This window comes from Crotalus tigris, unplaced genomic scaffold (genome assembly GCF_016545835.1).
Source record: "Crotalus tigris isolate CLP2741 ecotype Arizona unplaced genomic scaffold, ASM1654583v1 scf7180000017605.3043972, whole genome shotgun sequence".
Lineage (NCBI taxonomy): Eukaryota > Metazoa > Chordata > Lepidosauria > Squamata > Viperidae > Crotalus > Crotalus tigris.
In genome coordinates, this window is record NW_024096508.1 from 1,116,429 (window position 1) to 1,143,515 (window position 27,087).

General features: G+C 40.7%; 1 protein-coding gene across 3 annotated transcripts in view; it reads right to left on the reverse strand.

The window, feature by feature from the left end:
• Positions 1-27,087, reverse strand: part of GNG2 (G protein subunit gamma 2) — a 53,726-nt gene that overhangs the window by 23,577 nt on the left and 3,062 nt on the right. The window contains exons 1-2 of one of the 3 annotated variants that reach the window (XM_039320938.1): positions 23,213-23,235; positions 20,090-20,170 (exon numbers count right to left, since the gene is read on the reverse strand). The exons of 1 other annotated variant lie outside the window; for it this stretch is intronic. The gene's annotated coding sequence lies outside the window, so the exon portion shown is untranslated. Of the gene's footprint in view, positions 1-20,089; positions 20,171-23,212; positions 23,236-23,494; positions 23,545-27,087 lie in introns of those variants that run through there. One more of the 3 variants, XM_039320944.1, reaches the window with a different exon arrangement.

Sequence of the window (27,087 nt, forward strand, 5' to 3'; positions counted from 1 at the left end):
CTGCATGAATCATTTATAACTGCAGTGATTTACTCAACCACCATGGGAAAAAAAGTTGTAAAATCTGGAGTAACAATAATTTTGCTTAGCAACAGAAAATCAGAGCCCAATTCTGGTCCTAAATTGAGGAGTATCTGCATTGTCTTCAGATGGCTTATTACGTGAAAAACCAAAAGTTACTATCGGGATCACCCTCTTGAATATTCGTATCATTCCTACTGTTCTGCAGCCACAGAACAGTATTATTACATATTCTGCCAAAAATTCAGGCCGTGCATCTAGAAGCAACTCATGGGTAAAACTGCAGAGAAAGTGGCATCTTGGGGTGTATCCTTTTCCTGTGTGTCTGAATGGGAACCTTAAGCACCAATCTGTTTTCATCTCACCAGCCAGAAACTAAACTGTTGCTTTTCCAAAACAGAAGCTCTGGCCACCTCCAAATGTGTGTGATTTAGTAACTGCATTAAGCTTAATTAAACATTGCTGAGAGACTTCAGTGGACTCTATTCCTGCATGATCAAACTGTCTAAACTGCTGATGCCCCCATAGAAGCAGACACTTGGGATATGGCAGAGCTGTGGAGCTGAAGCATCTTTTGTATACTTAAATTCAGCTTTTTTCAGAAGGAAATCCACTCAAAGCAGCATTCACGGCTTCTTGTGAGAGGTTCTGTTGGTACATCTCTTAGAACCTTCTGAGAACCTGCATTTCCTTGTACAATATATAGTAACTAGAAAAACAATTGCTGTGTTTGAAAGAGATACTGCTAAACTTGGAGAAAAATATTATCTTTTTGGTTGTGGGGAAATGTAAGCAAGAGGGGTTTTTTTAAGGCGGAAAAAAAAACAGAGGTTGAGTAATTTGTGTATGAGAAAGAAACTGCAAAGTGCTGAATTTGTCATAAATTATGGCCACGTCCATATAGTTTACAAAACTTTAGTCTATAGCTCTCTCTCTCTCTCTCTCTCTCTCTCTCTCTCCACATAGTTTACAAAACTTTAGTCTATAGCTCTCTCTCTCTCTCTCTCTCTCTCTCTCTCTCTCTCTCTCTCTCTCTCTCTCTGTGTGTGTGTGTATGTGTGTGAGAGAGAGAGAGAGAGAAAATTTTTTTTTGAAAAGCTGCCCTACCTACCTTGGAAGTAATCTTTACTCTCTAAAAGCAATTCTAGCTCCATTTTACTACAAAAACCTAAGTATAACTTAGACTAGGTATGTTCAACCTGTGGTCCAGGTCTATTAATGAGGCTCCACAAGATCATAAACATTTAACATTATTATGTGATTTTGTATTATATATATTATATTATAAAACTACAGAACTATATTCCTTTTCACTCAATGTGGCCCAGGCAAGCTAAAAGGTTGGACACCTAGGGCCTAAACTATTGCAGGTAATAATAATAATAATAATAATAATAATAATAATAATAATAATAATAATAATAATAATAATAATAATGTTGGAAGGGACCTTGGAGGTCATCTAGTCCAACCCCCTGCGCAGGCAGGAAACCCTATACCATTTCTGACAAATGGCTGTCCAATTTCTTCTTAAAAACTTCCAATGTTGGCACATTCACCGCTTCTGGAGGCAGGTTGTTCCACTGGTTAATTGTTCTAACTGTCAGGAAGTTTCTCCTTAGTTCTAGGTTGCTTCTCTCTTTGGTTAGTTTCTACCCGTTGCTTCTTGTCCTGCCTTCAGGCACTTTGGAAAATGGCTTGACTCCCTCTTCTTTGTGGCAGCCCCTGAGATATTGGAATACTGCTATCATGTCCCCCCTCCTCCTTCTCTTCGTTAAACTAGACATACCCAATTCCAGCAACCATTCCTTATATGCTTTAGCTTCCAGTCCCCTTATCATCTTTGTTGTTCTTCTCTGTACTCTTTCTAGAGTCTCAACATCTTTTTTACATCATGGTGACCAAAACTGGATGCAGTATTCCAAGTGTGGCCTTACCAAGGCATTGTAAAGTGGTATTAATACTTCACGTGATCTTGATTCTATCCCTCTGTTAATGCAGCCTAGCACTGTGTTGGCTTTTTTGGCAGCTGCAGCACACTGCTGGCTCATATTTAAGTGATTGTCCACTAGGACTCCGGGATCCCTCTCCCAGTTACTACTATTGAGCAAGGTACCCCCTTTACTATACCTGTGCATTTGGTTTTTCTTGCCTAAATGTAGAACCTTACTTTTTTCACCATTGAATTTCATTTTGTTAGATAGCGCCCAGTGTTCAAGTCTGTCCAGATCCTCCTGTATCCTAAGCCTGGCTTCTGGAGAGTTGGCTAGCTTTTGATTTTGCAGTACTAAAACTAAACTGAATCCAAATCAGAGGCTGAGCCCTCCCCCCTTGCATATCACTCTGTTCTAATGCCACTGACATTTTTCTATTTATTGTAGTAACAACTGTGGTAAATGAATAACCAGTAAGAGACCATTTAATGCATGGTTCATGCTGGATCCACACACAAGGCTAAGAAGTATAGTAGCAATTTATTCGGACAACGGGTGTAGCTACTTTGTCTGATACGGTATTGCCGCTGATGGCTCTTTCCTGCCCTCCAGCAAAAACTTAACTACTTTCTGACTTAAGGAGCCAAATGAACACGAACATTATCTCTTGCTGCTCACCAATGGATGCATAGATGGGAAATGTTTGCCAAGTTGGGGGTGGGGGTTCTTTCCTCCAACAACTTTACTAAGAAAAGTCCATTTCTGGGCTACGTACTTGTGATCTGAGGCAAAAATGAGGTGGAATACAGATACTTCTGGCGGTATTAAACAAAACAAAAACGTCAGATATCCTTGGTTTTGCGTCCAGCTAGTGACACTTTGCTCTGAAAAGAGCACAGAGATGTCGACTTCTTCTATTACACTTCACAGCCTTGGCATTTGCTCCCCTCCCCCCCCCGCATCCCCCCTAGACACCTACGGAATCATTTTGCTTGTTACCCCGGCAACAGCATTGCTTTAAAATATAGCAATTTTTATCTTTCTGTAACTGCGCCTGTTCACCGTTTGTAATCAAAAGCCCCATTCCTGATCACAGCTCAGTTTCATGAGTTTTCGGTGTTATTCACAGCCTGAGATTTTGCACATGGGAATTGAAACAGGCTGGGTTGGAATTCAAGGGCACCGTCCTTTTCAGAAACAGAGAACCAGACTTGTAAGGTGGAAAGTGCAAACTGTATTTTAAAAGTTTACTAAATCACAAAGAAAGGGTATCCACGTTTTAGAAATAAGGGGTTTCTTCTGACTTTCTATTGGGGGGGGATTGTGAATGGAAGAAACAGGAGTTTGTCAAGAAAATCAAGATGGTGTTCACAGTCACACAATCAACTTTTTATCAGAAGGTAGATGGCATTTACAGAGCGGGAAGTCAAAAAAGGCAAGATGGTGCCCATGACCACATAGGTAGGGTGTCCAGGGGAGAATATCGAAAGACTGAACAATCCATGACCTTAAAATCAAAGCCCCATCCCTTTTCAAATGTGTTATGTTTGCAACGTATGAAAACAAGGATAGGGCTTGAATCACACAATTGCAGCTGCCATTTTGATTTTTTTCCCCCTTAAGAAAGACTGAAAGTGTTATAAGGAGGTGAGAAAGAGGAGACTATAGGAGATGGTTATGAAGGAGGGAACTTTTTGCTATTATTACTTTCCTGGGAAAAATAATAATTAAATGTTTTTAATGGACTAGCTGATTCTCTTGAAACACTGTAGAACAGGTGTGGACACCTAGTAATATGGCCACACATGATCGTAAACTTTTAACATTATTATGTTATTTATATATATTAACTATATTACACATTTTATATGTTGCCCAATGCCCAAGACAATTCCTCTTGACTCTTTGCAGCCCAGGCAAGCCAAAGGTTGGACACCTATGCTTTGTTGTTGTTAGTTGCGAAGTCATGTCCGACCCATTGCGACCCCATAGACAACATTCCTCCAGGCCTTCCTGTCCTCTACCATCTTCTGGAGTCCATTTAAGCTCACGCCTACTGCTTCAGTGACTCCATCCAGCCACCTCATTGGACGCCTATGCTTTAGTTTAGATCAATGTCCCAATATCTCTATATTGGGAGTGAGTGAAATGCACTGGCCTAAAAATGAAATGTGCAGGATGTCAATGCTGCAAATACTGTATATTCTTGCTTTGACAATATGCAAAACTGTTTGGCATTTATTGGGTTAATACTTAGCTTAGACTGGGCGGGGGAAAAAGCCCGGGAAAGAAAGAGGAAGTAAACTTTTGACCTTTTCACTAATTGGATAATGTGACCTGTGACTGCATGAGAAGGGAGGGGTTGAGCAAGGAAAGCTTGATGCCAGCGACCGGAAGTTCAGATTCTGGCATCAATTAGTCCAATGGTGACCGGCATAATTTGTAGCTCTGCAAATAAAGACTTTAGGAAACATGCCTGAAAGTTCTTTGAAGTGCTTCATTAGTCGGAACTTGTGACATCATGCCAGAATCCACACTTTTTTCAAACGATCTACGTCCCGATCTATCAACAGCGGCTTCTATGCCTGAAAGGAGCTGGCAAAGTTTCGGGGGAGATCTCATCATGGAGAAAGAAAGATTGCCTGAAACCAGCCCCGTAGCTGCAGCAGTTTCCCCGGGGGGGGAAAGCGACAGCCAGCAAGCTGGGGGAGAGAGAAATTTGGCAGATTTCCCAGCTGAGAGCGAAGACTTCAAAAGCAGCATGGACAGATAACACAGTTATGGGTGAGTCATTGGAAAGATTTCAAAACTTAGAAATGACAAACAGAAAACAGTCCCTACAAAGTGAAACCTTCATCCCTAAGAGAGAGAATCCCAGTTTGAATCCTCTGCAACAAAGGGGAAATTGGGTTCCCCAGCAAGTGGCTGATCCACGTCCTCTGAACTTACCACAGCCAATAGAGGCCTTGCAATGTCTTGGGGTGGTACAGAAGCCAGGAAATCAGCAGCTGGGGGGAGAACAGCCACAGCAAGGAGGTTGGCCACAGCCCCCAAACGTGCAACCCCTGGGCATAAATCTGCAGCCAGGTTGGGGCCTACAGCAACTGGGGTGGCCACAAGAGCAGTGGGGAGCCCAGCAGGAAGCCTGTCAGACCCTGCCTTTGCCAGTCAGAGACCCCAACCCTGAAGAGAGGGTGAGTTCCAGTCTGAGGCATCTGCAGCAATGGGTAGATGGGTTTCCCCAGCAGATGAATGATCAGCAGCAGCAGAGGGCACCACCACCCCCTGCAGTCCAACAACAGAGAAGACCACTACAACCCCCACTTGCGCAGCCACCATTGGGAGCAGGGGGTACCATCCAACCCCGCTGGCCAGCAGCAGAGGGCCCAGCAGCCATGGAACCAGCCCCAGTGGGGGCCACAGCAGCCTGTGTTTGCACCACCCTTCAATGCAACGTTCGATGGATGACCCTGGAGTGAAGAAAATAAAACGAGAGCTCCTCACTGACCAATGGTTCAAAGATAATCAAGCGTCCCTAACATGCAGGGATGGCTTGGCTTACAAAGGGGGGAAGTTATATTTGCCAGAAGCGCTCCGTCTTAACGCTCTCAAACACAGCCACAATGTAGAGCAGGCTGGACACTTTGGATATTTGAAAACCCTACACCTCACCCGCCGGCACTTTTGGTGGCCGGGGCTGAAAAAGGACGTGGAAAACTTTGTAAAAAGTTGTACTGTATGTGCTACAATGAAAAGAATCCCGGGGAAAACTCCTGGGTTACTGCAACCCGTGGCAGACCCTTCTCAACCTTGGGAAGAAATAGCTATGGACCTTATAGTGGACCTACCTGAAAGTAGGGGAAATTACAGTACTTGGTACAATGGAAGGGATACCCATTGTCTGAAGCCACCTGGGTGAAATCTAGTGAAGTGAACGCTGACAGATTGATCAAAAGGTTTCATGTGAAACACCCCAACAAACCAAAAGATAACCCTTAACATATGCTTTTGTTTACTTTACAGGTTCTGTCCTTCTTGTAAGGGGGGCCGGATGTCAATGCTGCAAATACTGTATATTCTTGCTTTGACAATATGCAAAACTGTTTGGCATTTATTGGGTTAATACTTAGCTTAGACTGGGCGGGGGAAAAAGCCCGGGAAAGAAAGAGGAAGTAAACTTTTGACCTTTTCACTAATTGGATAATGTGACCTGTGACTGCATGAGAAGGGAGGGGTTGAGCAAGGAAAGCTTGATGCCAGCGACCGGAAGTTCAGATTCTGGCATCAATTAGTCCAATGGTGACCGGCATAATTTGTAGCTCTGCAAATAAAGACTTTAGGAAACATGCCTGAAAGTTCTTTGAAGTGCTTCATTAGTCGGAACTTGTGACACAGAATAGATCATACTATCTACTACTCTGGTGAAAATAGCAAACACCATCAAAATGGAGTAGCTATAATCATAAACAGTCCTTTATTCCTTTATCTGATAGAGCAATGATGATCCAAATAAATAGTACTCCATTAAATATGAATGTTATACAAGTTTATGCTCCCATAGCTGACAGTGATGAGGACGATTTAGAGAAGTTCTACGAAGTAATAAGCAGTGTAATGAAAATCCTAAAAAGTAATGATATCACAATACTCATAGGGGACTTCAATGCAAAAGTGGGAGAAGGAAGTGATGCTCCTGTAGTTGGAAACTTTGGCTTAGGAACCAGAAATGGTAGAGGTGACAGATTTGTAGACTTCTGCAAGGAACATAGGCAATGTGTGATGAATACTTTTTTCAAGTTGCCAAAAGGACGCCTCTACTCTTGGAGATCACCAGCAGATACACAAAATAATATAGTAAGGAACCAAACTGACTATTTTATAATAAACAAAAGATTTAGAAACTCAGTAAAATCCATAAAGACATACCCAGATGCAGATGTACCATTCAATCATAATCTACTACTTGCCGAAGTTCAGCTGAAACTAAAAAGGATGAAAACCCCGAATCCTGCTAAACCAAGAATTGACAGAGACGTCATCATTAAATATGGAGATAAGATAAAAGAAGAACTAGAAATTCATTTAAGAGAAACCAACAACCTGAATGATGAAGATGTAGAAGTGAACTGGAATAAATTTAAAAATGCAATAATAGAGGTAACAAATTCAAAACAAAGAGAGGGGTACCACAAGAAACAACATGACGGAGGAAATGACGGAGGAAATTCTTCATCTCATGGATGAAAGAAGACCTTATAAAAATAAAAACAAAGAAAAATACAATGAATTGCAGAAAACAATTAGAAGAAAAATTAAACTGGCAAAAGAAAAGTGGTTTGCAAAAAGATGCAAGGAAATAGAAGAGATAGAACGTATGCATGATAATTTCAATTTACACAAAAAAGTGAAAGAAGCAGCAGGCTTCTACAAAAAAAAAACCCAACAACTTAGTTGACAAAGAGGGGAAAATTATCTTAGATGAGGACGAAAAACTAAAAAGATAGAAGGAATATATTGAAGAACTTTTTGAGGACACTAGGGATGATATGATATAGATATGGGAAGTATAACAACTGGACCAAACATCACTATGGAGGAGGTTGAACATGCAATAAAAATAGCAAAACAAGAAAAGCCACAGGACCTGATGATATCCCAGTAGAAATTTTAAAATTGCTGGAAGGCAATGGGAAGAATTTTTTACTGCAGCTCTTCAATCGAATATATGAAACTGGAAAGATACCAAATGATTGGCTAAAATCAACCTTTGTGACAATCCCCCAAAAAATAAATGCAAAGAAGTGTACCAAATATAGAACAATAAGCTTAGTGAGTCATGCCTTGAAAATATTCCTGAGAATAATTCACACAAGGATATACAAAAAAATTGAGAAGTGTCTAGGTAACACACAATTTGGTTTCAGAAACACTCTTGGTACACGAGATGTGCTATTCAGCATTCAAGTTCTTGTACAGCATTGTAGAGATGTCAGTTACAGTGTTTACATGGGCTTCATTGATTTTGAAAAAACATTTGATAAAATAAGACACAACAAACTATTAGAAATCCTGAAACAAGTGGTACTAGATGACAAAGACATCCAAATCATAAAGATTTTATATTCACATCAGATAGCAAATATAAGACTAGGCCAAAAATACTCAGCTGAGGCAGAAATATGAAGAGGGGTCAGACAGGGATGTATTCTGTCTCCACTGTTGTTCAATATCTACTCTGAGTCAATCTTCAACGAGGCACTGGAGAACATCAATGCTGGCATCAAAGTAAACGGTGTTTGGATCAACAACTTAAGATATGCTGACGATACAGTTCTGCTTGCCAGTAAGCATGAAGACCTTCAGCTCCTCATCAACAGAGTCACAGAAATATCTGAAAAATATGGCTTGAAGCTTAACACCTTGAAAACCAAGATCATGGACATCAGCAAACAACCAATTAATTTACCACCAATAAATTCGGAAAGAATACCATTAGAAAAAGTTGAAAGGATCACGCACCTCGGTTCTAATTTACATGAAAGCTGGGACATGACCATTGAAGTAAAGACAAGGATAGAAAAAGCCTGAACAGCATTCTTCAAAATGAAAAAGGTCTTCTGCAGTCATGACATAATCAGGCTTGTCAGATGCTATATTTTTTCTATCCTGCTCTATGGAGTAGAGAGTTGGTCTCTGACAGAAGGCCACCTGAAGAGACTAGAAGCATTTGAAATGTATATTTACAGGCCGCTGTTACGTATAAGCTGGGTTGACAAGATCAGAAATAAGGAGGTGATAAGCCGCCTGGGAAAGCCAAGGAAAATCATCAAAACAATTAAAAAACGAAAGTTAGAATATTTCGGACATGTGATGCGATACCCAGAAAAATACGGCATACTCCATTTAATCCTCCAGGGAAAGATTGAAGGTTAAGGTAGAAGAAGAACATCATGGCTTCAAAATCTAAGGGACTGGTTTGGACAAAACGCAGCAGCACTTTTTTCTGCGGCTACTGATAAAAATAGGATCGCCAACATGATCACCAACATACGATAACGGATATGGCACAAGAAGAAGAAGAATCTCCCAACCTGATGTCTTATAGATATGTTACATTTCAATGCCAGAATTTTTAACCAGCTTCTTAATTTGGTTTCTAAAGCTGGCCTAGTGCACCTGGAGGGCTCTTAAACTGGAAAAGACCTAGATCAGTGGTGGCAAACTTATGGCATGCATGCCAGAGGCGGCACTCAGATCCCTCTCTGTGGGGACGCGTGCCATGCTCCGGAGATGGCAACCGTCCCTCTTCAACCAGCCACCTGCCAACTCGCTGAGGTCCCATGTGGCTGGATGCATCCCAGCATGGCTTGTTTCCCTCCCCCATCCCATCCCTCTTTTTCCTGGACGTGGCCCACTGCATCACCTCCTCAGCTCTTGGCCGGCCATCCAGCTGAGAGGCAGCTTCTCTGAACTGCTGGCAGTGGGCTGCGGAGCCCCAGAGTGCGCCAGTCAAGGGGCCGGCAGGCTGTGGCAGCTGACAGACACTGTCAGCCCTCATGCGCTCACTGGTCTCTGTGTGCAGGAGCTGATGATGTCAGGCAGCAGCCGCCCTGGCCCCTGCCTCGCCTTGCTCTGCAGCAGTGGCACCCCCGCCCTACCTTGCCTCACCTCACCTCACTATGCAGGACGAGCCTCCTGCCCACCGTCCCACCTGCCAGAGTCCCTCTGGATCTCCCCTAACCCTGCCCAGCCCCCACAGGCATCCCTCCCCACAAGCAACATCGAGGTGACCATGCCCACCTTGGCCAGAGCCACCCAGTCTGCCCTGACCACCACAGCCACGCCCACCCAGTGGGCCATGCCCACCTGGCACCCGGTGATATATAAGTGGGTTTTGGGTTGCAGTTTGGGCATTCAGTCTCTAAAAGGTTCGCCATCACTGACCTAGATGAATTTAGATGCTTTTAAGGATTTTATGATCTATAGTCCAGGGCTTCTTGTTCCAGCCTAACTTTCCTAAAGCTCAGAAGACACAAAATCTTTCCTAATCTTTGAAATTAGCATTGAGAACACTTGGCCTTGGCAATCATATAATTCAACACATTAGAAAGATTACAGAGAGAATGAAGCCAAGAACAAGGAATTTTATTATGGCAAAATGGAGAAAGGAAAATATGCTGAAAAAAATTAAAGGAAATATACATTTGCTGTGAAAAATCAGTAAACTATAAACTATAGTATATCTAAATTATATAGATATACTATAGTTTATCAACTTATGTAAAAATATTCCAGTAGATGTACAGAATTTCTTTCAGGAAATCTGTACTGAGTGAATGTAAATCTTTAGAGACCACATTTGATTTTCTCATTTGGATACTTCCAAGAACTAAAACAATGCTCCATATTTCCAATATTTTGAAATTAGCAAAGCCCATTAACAATAGTAAAATAGAATTTAAGCTAATCATGAGAAAAGCATCAACTCTGTAACAAACCAAACATTTGTTTACAGATAGTTTTTTTTCCTGAATGGTTCTAATGGTTTTCATAGCAAAACTTCATTTAGTTCTGATCAATCAGATCATTTTATATTTTGATGTTTATTAGTCAATTGTAATCTGGGTAATCATATTCTTACAAAATGAGACCCTAAAGTCCAATGATTTTAATAAAATTTAACTAAGCATGATTAATCCCAACCCACCATTCCCAGAATATTGCTCATTAAAAACACCTTTTCAGGAATGTTCAATCCAAAACAATATGACGGGTCTGTTGACAGACTTCAGAATAGGTGAGGCCATCAACCACAAGGAAAGTATCTCATTTGAAAAGCATTCAGAATGAGTTGGCACTCTACTGCTTCTTTGGGATTAGAATATAAAAAAGAAAAATGTAGGGATTGTGTCATTTGCAAATGGATATTACTTTAGTATAGTATTCTGGATGGAAACCTCCATCTGTGCTTGAAGAAATATGCTACAGCTTCTGCTCAAGAAGCCATCAATGAAGCCATCAATGAATCAATACTAGATACTAGATACTTTGTTTGTCAACCTCCCCTTTGATAGAGGGTGGAAGGCTGTAGAGAAAGAGGTCAGCCTGCAGCTTCAGAGGATCTTTGAGGAAGTTGATTATTTTGATCCTTGTCAGTTAAGATTCAGCCCTGACTCTAGTACTGAGATCAATCAATTAGAATAGAGCTGGAAGGGACCTTGGAAGACTTCTAGTCCAACTCCCTGCTCAAGCAGTTCAGTGACTGTCCAGACTCTTCTTAAAAACCTCCAGTGATGAAGCACCCACAACTTCTGAAGGCAAGCTGTTCCACTGGTTAATTGTCCTCACTGTTAGGAAATTTCTGCTTAATTCCAAATTGTTTCTCTCTTTGATTAGTTTCCATCCATTGTTTCTTGCCTTGCCTTCTGGTGCTTTGGAAAATAAGTCGATCTCCTTCCTCTTTGTAGCAGCCTCTCAAATACTGGAATACTGTACTGATAGTACTGACAGATACTACTGATGACACTAGAGGGCTTGGGATTATGGTGGTGGATCCATTCTAGCCTCCTTGATGTCTCTGTGGCTTCAGAATCAATGATGTTGTCCTTCTGGAGGGGGACAGAGATGGGAGGCAAGTATTGTGATGGTTCTCCTCTGGGGCCAGATCCATTTGGTGTTGGTAACTGGGAGAATGCAAGCCCTAGACATGTCATTTGTAGAGCCTTACAGAACTATAAATTCTCTCCATTCCTATTTAATCCCCTAGCATGGGTGAGGTAACATGAGTATGTTGAGGATACTCTGTTGTACATCTCCATCCCTGGTCCATCAAGTGATGTTGTCAAAGTTCTTTCTCAGGGCTCTATGGGGAGAAACAGGATCAATTCTAGTAAAACTGGGTGGTTGTGACTTTTAGGGCTTGAGCAGCTTGAGCAGCTTAGTTTAGTTTTGAATGGTGTGGCACTCCCCAATCAGAAATGGTAGATCTTCTGGACTCTCAATCTTTGTTTGAGCAGATGGCATTTGTGATCAGGGGAGTTTTTGCACAAATTAATTTCATGCACCAACTGTACTCACTGGGACTGTTCACAGTCACTCATAACTGAGTCACCCTTCATTTGAATTGTTGCAATATATCTTACATAGAGATGTCCTTAAAGACCATATGTAAATGCCAACTGGTCCAGAATGCAGCAACATGCCTCAGCACCCTTGTTTCATCATTTTTTGGAGCTGTACTGGCAACCAGTATTCTCCTGGGTTCAATTCAAAATGTTGGTCATCATTTTTAAAGCATATCATGGTATGGGGGGGGGGACATTTATAGGACTGTTGGTCTCCCTTCTCTTAGGAAACATTACCTGATAAGACACAGGAAATGTTCCGTTTTTGTTGCTCTTATTGGAGGAGCTTACATCGCCAAACCTGTTAGGTTTTAAAAGGCATTGAAGACCTGGCTGCTCTTATGGGTATTGTGTTAATCTGTTGAGTGAATCCAACTCTGACATATAATTTTTTAAAGGAGATTTTTTATTGGAAAAGAATACTAGAATACTAGAATGCTATTTATTTTGCTTCAAGGTAGATACTTTCATCTTGGTTTTATCTGCAGTATTTTGATTTGGACAGCCATATAATTAGAAGCATACATATTTTTCTTCTTTTTACGACCCTGTAATCCCTTTATTTGGGGTGGAGCCTGGGTGACTGAATGAAGCTGAGCATTTACTGTCTGAATGCTTTTCCTGATGCCTATGTGAAGTTCACAGCAAATATTTTCTCTTTGTGCCCTGATAGAAAAACATCTGTCGCTGCCTAGGATTGAACTCTCAACCTTCCAAGTGGGAGACGAGTGTCTTCTAGCATAGAAATACTTTCTAAATTCTAAATTCCAGGTAGCAATAAAGCCCGTACAAGTCAGATCCACACCAGAACATTAGTCCAAGGAATATCTTAATTCAAAATTGCTGAGAGATCCAGCAATTTGTTGAACTTTCCATTCCATTTTCAAGTCATCAAGTCATGAAATCAAAAGGGCTTCTATTCTATGCTCAGGCAGAAAGCCAGATGAAACAGATATCAGCAATTAGTAACTTCCAGTACTCCTAACAATACTCCTTCCATTTGTTATTTGGGAACTTTTTTTTCCTGTCTGCTTCTTTGGTTGATTCTAAATTCAAGCAGAAACAGAAGACTCTGTCCTAGACAACTGGAACCTTACATGTGTAGATTGTTTCAAGCAGAAACCGGCCATTCACAAAACAAGTATCTTCTCCCATTAGTCAAAATATAATATAATACAGAATGAAACATTATTGATCTTTCAATAAAAGCTTTGCAGAGGATATAGACGGAGTGCAACAGTGTTACTGCTTTCTGTTTTTGGATCCAATCTGGCAACAGAATTTTATGATAAACATTTGCTATTTTTGGAAAATTGCTCCCCATGACAGGTGTGTTTATCTGGATTTCCAACATGCAGACATTCTGCTAAATGATAGAAAGGAGATACTAAAAATTGTAAAACCTTGCCCCAACTATCGAATGTCTGGATTTCTTCCGCCCAGACATGGTTGCTCTACCTCTAAGAAGACAGTTAAACAGGAATAACATTTTTGAAACTCCATCCCTTGGAGCTTAACCCTTTGAGTTTTGGTTCTGTCTCTGAGATCTAAAAAGATGTAAAAAGAATTACAACATAATTCTTTAGAGCAGTGGTTCTCAACCTTTTTAATGCCGCGACCCCCAACCGGTCGTAAGTTGAGGACTACTCAACTGGTGCAGCACCGTTTGCAGAATGGGACTTTTGGCAGGCTCAGCAGGGCAGAGACAGCCTGGACAATTCCTATTGGCTTTCAAAAGCCAATAGAATAAAAGGGAGTAGCACAGCTAAGGAAAAGGGGGAAAAATGGCGGACTGCATTGTTTGGCGACCCCCGTGAAATGGTCGTTCGACCCCAACTGGGGTCCCAACCCACAGGTTGAGAACCACTGCTTTAGAGTAAATCTAAGAAATTAGGTAAGTTAGTAACAGGGGCAATCTGTGGTAGCCAACTGAATTTAAGATTTGTGAAGAATATGGGTTTACTTAAAAACTGATTTTTGCAAATGCTAAAACAGGGTCTCTGAATATAACATGCTATCCAGCATTTTTTTCCCTCCTCGATTTTAATGACTGGTAACACTAATTCTTCTATCAGGTTTCTTGGCATAAAACTCAGTATATCTGATCTGGTTGTGTCCAGATGAAAGAGAAATAGAGAGAAAAACAAGTAAAGCATGGCAGATATGCCCAACGAATAGCTATATTCTTAAATTTGGGCAAAGGATAGAAAGCTGGAAAGGGAAATTTCAAAAGGGCAAGGAAAGCCCTATAGTTATGTTCAAAGTCACAGCACTCAGCCTATAAAACTAAGCATGGTTGGAGCTGTCAAAGGTGTAGGCTAAAGTGGGAAATAAATTTGAAAAATGTCTGGAAGAAGGCAATGGCAGACCACTACCATATTGTTGCTAGAAAACTGTATGAATATTTCTACAACATCCAAGTTAAACTCAACTTAAGGCAGTCTTTTCTTAAAGAGTAGAAAATAGGTACTTGGTAAGGACATATCATTTGTGCTTTAACAAATGAAGCACTCCTACTTTTCCATGGGACACATATGCATCAACTTAAGGCGGATGGTTCAGCTAGCAGCTGAGAACCATCTTCCTTCAAGGCACAGCCCCTCCTCCAATATACAGACTACCACAATAGAATGTGTACTATTGCAGAGAGCAGGTGTCTGGCTCCTCCACAGACACCAGCTGAGCAGACAAACTAGGGGTAGAGCACAATGGGAGGAAGTGGCATTACAACAATATGGCAATGTGGAAGTGGCAGCTGTGGGCACAGCCCTCACAGCTGCTTCCCTGCACCATGCTTCATGCTAGGCTCCAGCTCAACCACAGAATTTGCTCTTCGGACCTGCTAACCAGGGGAGCAAGAGGGAAATCATTAGTGTTTGTTTCTTTCTCCAACAGAATTTGAGGAACGCCTCTTCCTGCAATACCAAAGAGCCAGATTGGCAGATTGGCACTTCTAGATGGAAGCAAACCGTTTCTTCTTTAGCATAAGGGTGAACAATTACTTCTGGGGCTTAGCTGTGAAATCTAAACAAAAAAATCACCAGGTTGTAAGATCTGATGTGAGAAAACACATTGTCAAATGGTTCTGAGGGCTGTGCAAAATCTTGCATGATCAACTGGGTGTTCGGGCATCTAAAGACCTGCATTGTTAACACAGGTCTTAGCTAGTACTTGGTTCAAATTTACAGTACTTCTATCCCTGGCAAATCAGTTTTCTTACTTAATAAGGGTTGTTTCCTAAGTCCAGTGGTGAAGAATACGCTTTACATATAAAAGATCACTGGTTCAATCTCAAATGACACATTTGGAGAACTCTACAATCAAAGACACTAGAGAAGTCCTATTACTAAGAAATGGATCTAATATTTACAGGAAGTAGTGGTGGGTACTTCCATTTTCTCTCCAAATTTGTATTTCCAGATACTGTTACTTAGCCAGTAACTAACAGGATACAGAAGATTTTTTTTTTAAAGCCACACTGGATCAGAATTGCCAGTGATAAACTAGATGTCTATGAAGCATCCTCAATGGAATATGAAGACATAGTTTCTCAACAATGGATGTTCAGTGAATACTGCCAACCTTCCCCCTCCCTGTTCCACCTCGACTGGACGTGTGTTCTTATCCACCATAATTGCGTCATTTCCCTTCAAATCTGTCCTCCTCTACTTGGTCTTGGGAGAATGTGGTAAATCAAGGCTGTTTCTCATTTCAAAGATCTTGAGGCAGGGGGCCTTCCAATTGCACTGTGGCCCAAAACTTTTAGAGTCATAGGGCTGAAAGGGACCTTGGAGGTCTTCTACTCAAACCTCTTACCTTATTGAATCCTGGACAAATGGTTGTCCAATCTTTTCTTGAAGGCCTCAGTGATGGAGCATCCAAACTCCGGGAGGCAAGGTGTTCCACAGATAATTCTTACCATCAGGAAATTAGTTCCAAATTGGTTCTGTCTTTAATGAGTTTCCACCCATTGCTTCTTGTTCTGCCCTCAATTGCTTTGAACAATAAGTCAACCCTTCCTCCCTGTGACAGCCCCTCAAGTACTGGAAGATAGCTATCGTGTTACCCCCTAATCCTTCATCAGAGAGCAGAATAAGCACATCTAAAATTTCCCAGAATAGGTTTTTCTATTATGCCTAATTTCCTGTTTTCCAAGCCTGTAAAATCCCATGGCTTGATGTGGACCATATATCCAACAGCAGGATGCTGAGATAATACATTTGGAAAATATGCACTGAAGCCTATTTCCATGGAGAATAAAACTCAAGGAAAAAAATCTGAGGAAAAAAATATTTAGCAATGGTAATGGCTTCAATTCCTGGGGTGAATTCTAATTACAAGAATTATTATGACTTTCCTTATTCTGGCATCTCCCATCATCCTCTCCAGCAAAGGCTGTTCTGTCTCCAAACAAGTTCATGGCTATGATTTAGTAGAGTTCTCACTCAAGGCACAAATGACAGGGTCAAATGATCTTACTATGTACACATTATGCAAGGACCTAGCTCTCTGGAGAAGACTCTTATGCTGGGACTGTTGGAAGGAAACAGAAGAGGATGACTAGCAGCAAGGTAAATGGATTCAGTTATAGTTGTGATAAGTACATTGTTGAAAATGCTGAAGATCGGGTTAAATCACAGACAGATAACCAGTGGAACAACCTGCCTCCAGAAGCGGTGAATGCTCCAACAAGTTTTTAAGAAGAGACTGGACAGCCATTTGTCTGAAATAGTATAGGGTTTCTTGCCTGAGCAGGGGCTTGGACTAGATGACCTCCAAGGTACCTTCCAACTTTATTATTATTATTTTGGATCATTGCACAGTCAGCCAGATGTTCAGACTGGATTTGGCATTTTGTCTACCTATCGAGTCCTTACCCAGGACCTGGGATAGGCAGATGTGGATGTTTGATGGTATTACAGATATCGTCGCAGGATGGAAGCAGTTCCTAGTAAGGCCGCCTTTTGCAATTGACTAATAGCGAATTTGTCAATGCCAATGGTGTTCAAGTGGTGCTCCAGTTGTTTTGGGATTGCACCCAAGGAGCCTATGACTATTGGTACTACCCTTGCTTGCTTTTGCCACAGTCTTTCTATTTCTATTTGTAGGTCTTTGTATTTTGTTATCTTCTCCAGTTCTTTCTCTCTATTCTGCTGTCTCCAGGCACTGCCACGTCCACTATCCAGATTTTTTTGTCTTTCTTATCGACAATTGTTAAGTCTGGGGTGTTATGTTGCAGGTGCTTGTCTGTTTGAATTCTGAAGTCCCAGAGCAGTTTAATTTTATCATTTTCTATGACTTTCTCTATTTTATGATCCCACCAGTTTTTGCTTACAGGCAAATGATATTTTTTGCAGATCTTCTAATGCACCATTGTTGCTACTTTGTCATGCCGCTGCTTGTAGTCAGTCTGTGCAATCTTCTTGCAACAGCTTACCAAGTGGTCCACTGTTTCTTCAGCTTCTTTGCATAGGCGGCACTTACTGTCTGTTGCTGTCTTCTCAATTTTGACTTTGTATGCATTTGTCCTTAAGGCTTGGTCTTGTGCAGCCAGAATTAGTCCCTCGGTCTCTTTCTTCAATTTTCCTGCTCTTAGCCATTGCCAGGTTTTATTATTATCTGCTTTCTCAGCTATTTTTTTCAGGTATTGGCCATGTAGTGCTTTGTCTTCCCATGCCTCTATTCTGTTCTTCATTTGGTCTTTCTTGTTGTTGTTGTTGTTGTTGTTGTTGTTATTATTATTATTATTATTAAAATCTATCTATGTGGTCATTAAAAGTCAACCACTTGATGGCACATCATCATCATCATCATCATCATCATCGAACACAGGGTAAATTAACTGGACTTGTGCTATCTATTGGTTCATGCAATATACTTTTTTAGAGAAACAGAGATCTGTTTTTTTTTTTTCTTTTTCCAATCATCCGCTCAGTTTCTCTTGCAGATGTCTGCAAGGTAACAACCAAGCTCAGAAAGCTACAAATATTCTCTTCTATTGGTACTATCTTCAATATTTGATAAGACTAGGCTCCTCACGGTTTCAAGCTCAGTCTTTTTCACCTCCTTCTACAAGGGGCAGGCACTGAATGGTTCCTTTTGGCATGTTGTTTAAGAAAAACAAACTGTGAAAATGATTACAGGGGAACATCTCAAAATCACAGTTGGTGAAGTATAATCTTTAATGGGATATAAGAAATTGGAGGACACTTTCTGGAATGAGTTACCACGGCACCTTGCACATGCCCATTTCAAACAAACCTGAGTCACTGTTACATCTATCATCCCATTTTGCTTGGAAAAATGTATCCAACACCATTGTTGGCTTTTGTTCTAATATGTTGTTGTTGTTGTTAGTTGCGAAGTCGTGTCCGACCCATCGTGACCCCATGGACAATGTTCCTCCAGCCCTTCCTGTCCTCTACCATCTTCTGGAGTCCATTTAAGCTCACGCCTACTGCTTCAGTGACTCCATCCAGCCACCTCATTCTCTGAACAATATATATTTGTTCTAATATATATTCCTTTTTATAATTGCTATCTATATACGAACTATTATGATCCATAGAGTACATAAACTCTTTCCACAACGTATCTCTCAGCAAAAGTGGGGAGTCTTTTTTGGAATTGGGGATCCCCTTTTCCTTAGCATGGGTCTGGCCTAACAAGTTTTTCCAAAGGCTGCAATCCCATCACAATTTATTCAGAGCTAAATCCATCATAATAGGACTTCCAAGAAGTTTATTTAGGATTGGAGCTTTCTAAAGCAATCCTTCCTCTAATGTTGAGGCTTACTAATAAATCCCAAATCCTATGTTCTAATAGGATGGAAAAGAAAGATTTTTAAAATTTGTTCTCCTCTTGTTATTTCAATTTTTACTTCAATTTTTTTTTCCTAAAAAAAAATCCTAAAAACTAAGAGGAGAAAGCTGATCCACAGTAGGTTTAAGGAGTACTTTGGAGTTGGGCTTGGGGATCAGAAGGGCTGCAAATCCACTTTAGCATTTCTCTTACTTTCTCATGTTCTTTGTTGTTGTTTTTCTTTACATCAAATAATGACATAAAATAACTGCCCAAGCATAGATACTCAGAGAGAGTGTTATAATTTATATTGCTCTCCAAATGATGTATTTTTCCTTATATTCAGAAGAGGACATCTGAAAAATTCCACGGCTTCTGGAACTACATCCCAGGACTATACCACTGCGTTCTCCATCACAACTAAAAAAATATCCTTGGTATTCTTATGTCATCCTTCTTTCACATGACTGCTTCCTCTCAGCAAAATCATACTGGAGATACACAGGATAAATTGTGCTAGATTAACCATTCTCAATAAGGTGTTTTGGCTATAACCTGTGGGAGACACACAGTTCCGACAGATTTTAAAACTCCCAGATTCTGGATGGATGTAGTAAGGTGACCTGAGCCATCTGTTTTCTACGATTGGATATTTTCTTTTTACTTTGAATTGTTTAATTGATTTGCTGATGACTGAGCCCTTTTATTGTATTTTAATGTGAGATTTTTCTGCTTTGGTGATGCTTAATCCCCAAATGCATTGATAGCAATGCTAAGAATAATGGCAACAGTAAATATTGTAGTATTAAAAATAACATATTTCAGTGGTACTCCATAGAGAAACAGTTTAGCACAACTTTTCATGCGTGGCAAAAAAAGACTCTACACAGAATTGAAAAAAGAGAGCCATTGTGTCAGTCAGACCAGAGGGTGGGGTTCCCCCCCTCCTTTTTTGAGAACTCTGGAGACTATTTTGCATGGCTGAGCCAAATTACTATGGCAACAGCACGAGTCAAGTGGGTGGATTTCTTGTAGGCTCTTTTAATGACTAATTTTTATTTATTTGTTTCTTGAAGAAGAAATGCCTCAAAGATATTTTCAAGCTGTAAAATTATTTTTTTAAAATATCCAAATATCATAGCATAATATGGACACCATTCTGTAAAAATCACACTCCCATAGATTGTATACTATAGTAATAGTTGTAACCTTTGGAGGCTTCTTCAGAATAATCCTCTCGGTGATGAATGGGGTGGGGACAGCAGGCGGAGTCAACATCCAAGCAGCTGCCTTTGGATTATGGAATAAAAGTAGGCAAGCTTAATAAAATTTTGTAAACTGTTTAGATAGGTGGCATCATCTTGCAACATATGAAGTAGCAATATTTTTAAATAACATGTAGAACGTGAAGAGATGTCTTCTCAGGAACAAGCATAGGAAAGGATAATAAGTCACATGAGCTAACAGCCTCATCTAACTGGGAGAGGAAAACTGGGGTAAGTAAACTTGGTTAATGTGTCAAGAAAAACTAGACTCTAAACTAAGGAAATTGGGAGCCCATGGTAGGAAAGACAAAGCTTTAGTTTAGAGCAATTTTAAGCCTGAGCAATGTTTTATAATACTGTATCAAAAATGCTCGTAATCCAACATAGTGAATTCTTCCTTATTTGTATCATTTGTATTCAGAAAGCCACAAGACTTTTCATGAAGTTACAATTTTATTTTGATCTGGGGAGGGACAAATAGTTATTTGTTATCTACGTAAAACTCCTTGCCTCACCAACGATCACTGCCCTATGTTCCTTAACTGCTCTCCTTCCATCTCAGAGCTTTATAACTGGATATCAGATTTAATTGGCAAGGAGGCAAAAACTGCCATGGATGGAGTGCAGTAGGGGAATGGGGCAAAATAGGTAGGGCCATGCTGGATTTCCCCACTTGGGGAAGGTATTTTGTTTTTCCTTTGCATTCTGGGGTGTTGTCGGTTTCAGACCTTAGGTAACAACTTTGTTGTGCTCACTAAAATCTTCGAACATCCATTAGCATGGATGTTTGTGTGTATGTGTACGTATGTATGTGTGTAAGGAGATCAAAGCAGGCATGGTCACAGTGTGCTGCAATGAAATTTCTTGTTGCTTTTGAACATGCATTAACATATTTAGCAAAGGTAGACTAACTTACAACTATTTGTTCAGTGATCATTCAAAATTACAACAGCACTGAATGCAGGGACTTACAACCCCTGCTCAAAATTATGGCCGCTGCAGAGCCTGCATGAACAAAATTTGGGCACGTGGCAATCTGCCCGGTCTTACAACTGATGGTACAGGTGCTGCAGTGACCCCCCCCCACCTATCTTACCTCTCATCTCATTCTGCTGTGTTCCTATAGCAGTGGTTCTCAACCTTTTTACCCCGCGGCGCGGCATGTGGCTGGGGGTCGCCGTATAAAAAGGTTGAGAACCACTGCTATAGGAACACAGCAGAATGAGATGAGAGGGAAGATAGGTGGGGGGGTCACTGCAGCCCCCCCATGCACGGCACGCATGCGGGCCCCATGCGCTGCGCCCCATGCGCTGCACGCATGCATGGCACGCATGCACGGTCCCATGCACGGCGCGCATGCGCGGCGGCGCCCCCTGAGGGAAAAATGGCGGATCGCGTTGTTTGGCGACCCCCATAAAATGGTCGTTCGACCCCAAATGGGGTCGCGACCCATAGGTTGAGAACCTCTGTCCTATAGGTTTGGGAGTGCTTTGCCACCTAGCTGGATCCCACACCCTCCTCCCCACCCCGTCATGGCTCGGTCACTTACCTTTCCATAGATCTCCTTTAGGAAGCAGTGAACAGCCACATGAACTTCCTACCTGGAGGTCACGCAGTGCTGTCCCAAAAGCGGAACACCATTTGGGGAGTGAATGCTATGAACTGCAGCTGCCCCAGAATGGTAACTGCTTCCAGAACAGTGACCCATGACTTCCATAATGGATAGGGAGGTCAAGGGGTGGAGCAGCTGAATGCTATCTTCAGATCACCATAAATCCAAAGATGATTAACATTTGTCAACAAAAAGTCCTTAAAGGATTTCCCGAATTTTATGGAAAAATTTCTTATTTTAACCCTGTTCAAACAAGCCAACTTTATATTCTTTTCTCTTGCTCAATATTCTAATATTCTTGATCTTTAATTTAACATTAAGGTGCTTTCATAGGGATTGATCTCTGACCAAATCTCCTTTTTCCCATCTCAACTTTTTCCCAAGACTTTTAACAGCCCTTTTTGTAATTCTAGTAATAGTTCACTGCCAGGTCACTTATGGTCCATTTTGACCATAATCTGAAAAATCACTTCTTCCAGATTTCATTGATCGGCCCCACTTGGGTAGGTAGAAAGGGAATGTTATGTTAAGAATTTTAACTGGCAGAGTCTAGGAAGTGATCCTTTGCAGCTGTTGTCTCTGCCTTATGGAACAACTTGCCCCCAGAAGCAAGGCAGACCCCCCCCCTTCTCCCTGGCCTTCCAGAAGACCATTAAGACCTGGCTCTGCCAACAGACCTGGGGTTCAAGAGTGGTTTGCAGCCCTGGGGATAATTGGTGGGCCGAAGATGTTCCCTCTGCTTTTTAAATTTGGAATTGTCCCTTTTAATTTTGTTTTTAATCTGTTTTTAGCTATAGCTTTTATATCATTTTACTGTTTTATGTGAGGCATGTAAATAGTATAGAAATTTGATAGATAGATAGATAGATAGATGATAGATAGATAGATAGATAGATAGATAGATAGATAGATAGATAGATAGATAGATAGAGACAGAGATTGATTTTGACCTCTTTGCCGGTGGTTCTTGAGGGCTATATCTAAATTTAATTCATTATTTCCTTTTTTATTTCCTTTTTTGAAATGTTGTAATATTTTATATTGTCTATGACTGTAAAAAAGATTTGACATATACATTATTTTCAGTTATTGTTCGAATGCATGTTAACTTACTTTAAATTGCTTTAAAATTCACAATCACAGGAAGATTACAGATACATAAAATAAATGCATATCTAAATTTCAGCACTGAGATCTGAAAGAATCCAAAGGCCACAAAATTAGAAAACAGATGCCACACTGGGCCCTGGCTTAGAGGATGCCCAACCCTGCTTTTGCTGGACCACCAGGCAATGCATCAGCTGGAAAATGACTATAGTGACATTTTGAACATGAAGCATACATTTTTGTGACAAAACAAAGCAGAATTTCTCAGCTTGAGTCATTATGTGTTCTCATTGCTCTGCTTGCAGGCAATACAATCACGAAACACATACATACACAAATGAACTATACCTCTTTAGACTCTTAAGAAATAGCTGAAGAGGAGAGAGGAGAATCTGAAATCAAATTAGAGCAGAAAGTTATTAATCTAGAGTGCTCTGTTTTCCCCCCAAGGGGAGTAGCCATAAGAGTAATGTGAGGCAGAAATTTTCATCCAATCTCTCCAGAGACCCAGATGCATTCTGCCTTTAGAAAGGTAGACCCAACACAATTATAAATAATGGCCAGATTGCAAACAGAGACTTCCTTTCCAGAGCGAACTCTCTGGAGAAAAGGTGCAAAACACAGACTTACTACACACAATCTGCATGTTATTCCTTCCCCCACTCCAGTCCCGAAAAGGAAAGTGGCTATGCCAATTATCTGCACTCGTGACTGAGAATCAGCAACGATTCTGTAATGCACTTCCTGGTGTTCCCCACAAACAGAACACAAACAACCAGAAGCAGATGCTGAAAGCAATTTTTTTCCCCTCGAGCTGCTGAAATGACTGTTTCATCCATAGACAATTAATTCTGCACCTCGATACAGTAATTGTTGACCTATTAAATGAGAGGAATGCAAAATGAATTCCTAGGAGGGTCTCAGCCAGTATATATATCACTATGAATGGACGTATACAGTCATCTAAAATTCCTTTTCCTTGTTTTGCAACTTTGCAATGAATCAGAAAGCAGAAGTTTAGTTGTACGCAAATGCAAAAGACTTCTGTGTTTTTTTTTCCCATTAGTTTTGCTAGTGATAACCGTAAGATCAAGAAAAGCTATGGTGGCCCACAAAGAAGAAAAACCACATATCACATTTAAGAATCATTGCTATAGAGCAGCCAAGACAAGTGGATCACTTTCCAACACAAATTGAACTCTAGCCAAATTCTTGCCAGTCCAGTAAATTAACTCCTGCGCTCTCCATCCAGAAACATCCCGTGAACCGTAATTTGGTGTTTCAGTTTGATTTGAATAGCACCCTTTTGCCTATATGCAGCAATCCGAGGAGAAAGTCTTCCTTTATTTAACAAGCAGATTCAATGTTTTTTAATTAATGGAGAACAATGGCACAGGGAACCAACGGCACCAATTCCCTGGCTTTGCTATGAAATAGCTATATAAAACAGAGCTCTAATTATATGCATCCTCTGAATAAATAGTCATAGCATTCAGTGCATTATTTTTGGAACAGAGTAAGAGGAAAATGTTTGCAAAATCTGAATACTTTCTTCTTCTGAAAGGTGGTCATTTTTTAAAAAAACTTGATGTATGTATATGTATGTGTGTATATATGTGTGTATGTTTGTATTAGATTTACATCGCCCCTCACACTGCTAAGGCAACTCTGAACATATTTACATTTAGAATATTTACATTTCTATACTTCCCCAAAACCTTATTTCCTCCTGGGCAGTAAAATAAATGTATTAGCAAATTCAACACCATTTAGAGTTTTCTGGAGTGAGGTAGTCCATAAATTTTACAAATAAATTAAAAAACAAAACAAATGGACCAATACAAAACAATTAAAAGAGCAACAATAATTAGCAGAATAAAAACAACAAGAGAAAAATAAAATCTCAAGGAAGCAGGAGTCTGTAACTTGAAAATGGTTTCCTAAAATACTGGGATTTTTTTTTTAAATGTTCTTATCTAGTACTAGAAGGGTTACAGTATAGAGCCATGACTCTTTGTGAAACATATTCCACAAAGGAGATCCCGCTAATAAAAATCTCCTTTCTCCTATGACTTTCCCCTGTGCATATTCAGATTTTCCTTCTGAGCAATATACATTAGAAGCAAACTAAACCTAGAGTGCCATACAAAGGGACCAATATTACCAGGTTAATTTTGAGAGATAAATTAATTTTCTATTTTAATATCAAACTGACTCTTCTACATACTCTAGCCAGCTCCACGTTATCATCTGCTCGTCATTCTCCTCCGTCATAGCTGCATTTCTGGACCTTACTTAGGTTTTTGATATGCCAAAAGGTGATGCACAGGGAGGTTAAGGGCAGAGGACCAGGAGGGCTTAGTCCAGAACCACAGTATGCAACAAGCTGGGTTTTTTTCCCACCCTGACCTCCACAAAAGCTGGTTTCATTCACACTTTCCAAATATCAAACTAGAGAGGAAAACTGGCTGAAATCATTTAACCCAATGCACTATCATCGATTGCAGGCAATTTTTTGTTGTCTTACCAGGTAATCCCTAGATTAGAACTCCAATCTTGCGTAGAACAGTTCAGAGCGGTGTTTCTCAATCTTAGCAACCTTAAGATATGTGGATAGCCAGAACTCCCCAGTCAGCATGGGTCTTCTGGAAGTTGACGTCCACATTTCTTAAAAGTTGCTGAAGCTGAGAAACACTGCTCTATAATGACCCTGTTGAGTTAGTAATGATAAGGACAGTAGTCCCTGGACTAGAGGACAGAGGTTGGGAAGGCTGGCCTAGATGACTGACCTGAATTCACATCTGCATCTGAATGAGCTTTCTATCCTAAGTCCTCTCTGGCTACCCATTGCATTATCAACGGCCTATGAGTGAGCATAATTATGAATAGGAAGCTGAACTTGGAATGAAGGAGGTGGCTTCATGTTACATGCCTGCTATGGCTTGGTCTAAGCCAGCCACCGTCACTTGACTTCCCCTTCCCCTACAGTAGACAGGAGTGACAATACTGGGCAGGGAAATTTTAAAGAAGCTGATAAAAGCATTTTGCACAAAGCCCAATGCAAAACATTGCACAGAAATAGTGATCTGTTGAATCAGAAACTAAAAACAGGAACATATCCCACCATCTGCTTCTAATTATGAATCCTGTGGAGTACATAAGGAGCTGCCTTTGCTCAGGCCAAACTCTTTGTCCATCTTGCTCAGCACCATCTTTCTTACTGGAAACAACTCATCAAAGTTTCAGATGGAAAGGAGCTTTTTTTTTTTTAATCATTTTACCCAAAGCTGAACCAAGCTCTTTGCATGGGAAACCTGTAATCACATGTCAGTCTGTCAATCTGCTATCCTTCTAGCCATGGGTTTATTACATCACACTCGAGGGCTCTGCCATTTGCTAGTGACAGAAGCATTTAGCAAAAAGCACACTGGATTTTTCTCTCTAGAAGTCCCCCCAGTTTATGCAAATTTAGCCATCTGCCCTCCTCTTGAAAAGATGTGCATCCCAAGTAAATTACAAATAGCTCCTTAAAATGAGGGCCTCCGAGACCTTATTTGAAAAGGCCACAGGGAAAACATAAAACAAGCATTAGGGTTTGGTTTAATGCAAAGGATCATGTAGTCCATAGAGTGGAACGCGTAGCCTTCCACAGTTCCTTGGATTCTATCTCTTCCAATTATCCTGGAGAACACAAAGTTTGGATATAATAAGGGCTTCAATAGAAGAAAATATCTGTAGCTCAGAGTTGAACTGTGACATCCTTGGTGGTTTATGATCTTGGTTGTTTGCTTGTAGATGTTTCATTACTTAGGTAATATCATGAGTGCTAATCAGTGTGCTAGTGCTAGTGATTAGCACTGTGACCATTACTAATCAAAAGCACTGATGATGTTACTGAGTCAGGTAATGAAACGTCTGAAAGCAAACAGCCAAGCTCAGAGAACACCTAGGATGCCACAATAGGGACTACAGTGCAAACACAGCTGTTGAACCACCAACTTCCTCACTTTAGTAGTCCATCCTGTTTCAAAAGTTATGTCAGCCTTACGTCTCTGGAAAGAGGCAAGCGTGGTTAAAGCCAGCAGCCTTTCCTTTTTTGCATGCATTTGGGGATTAGACTGACTTTGAATGTGGGGATTCCGTTGGGCAGCCTGGGATAGAGCTGCCCATTTCTATGAATTGGCCTAATCATTGTTTTGCATGACAGTGCTGGCCAACTATCA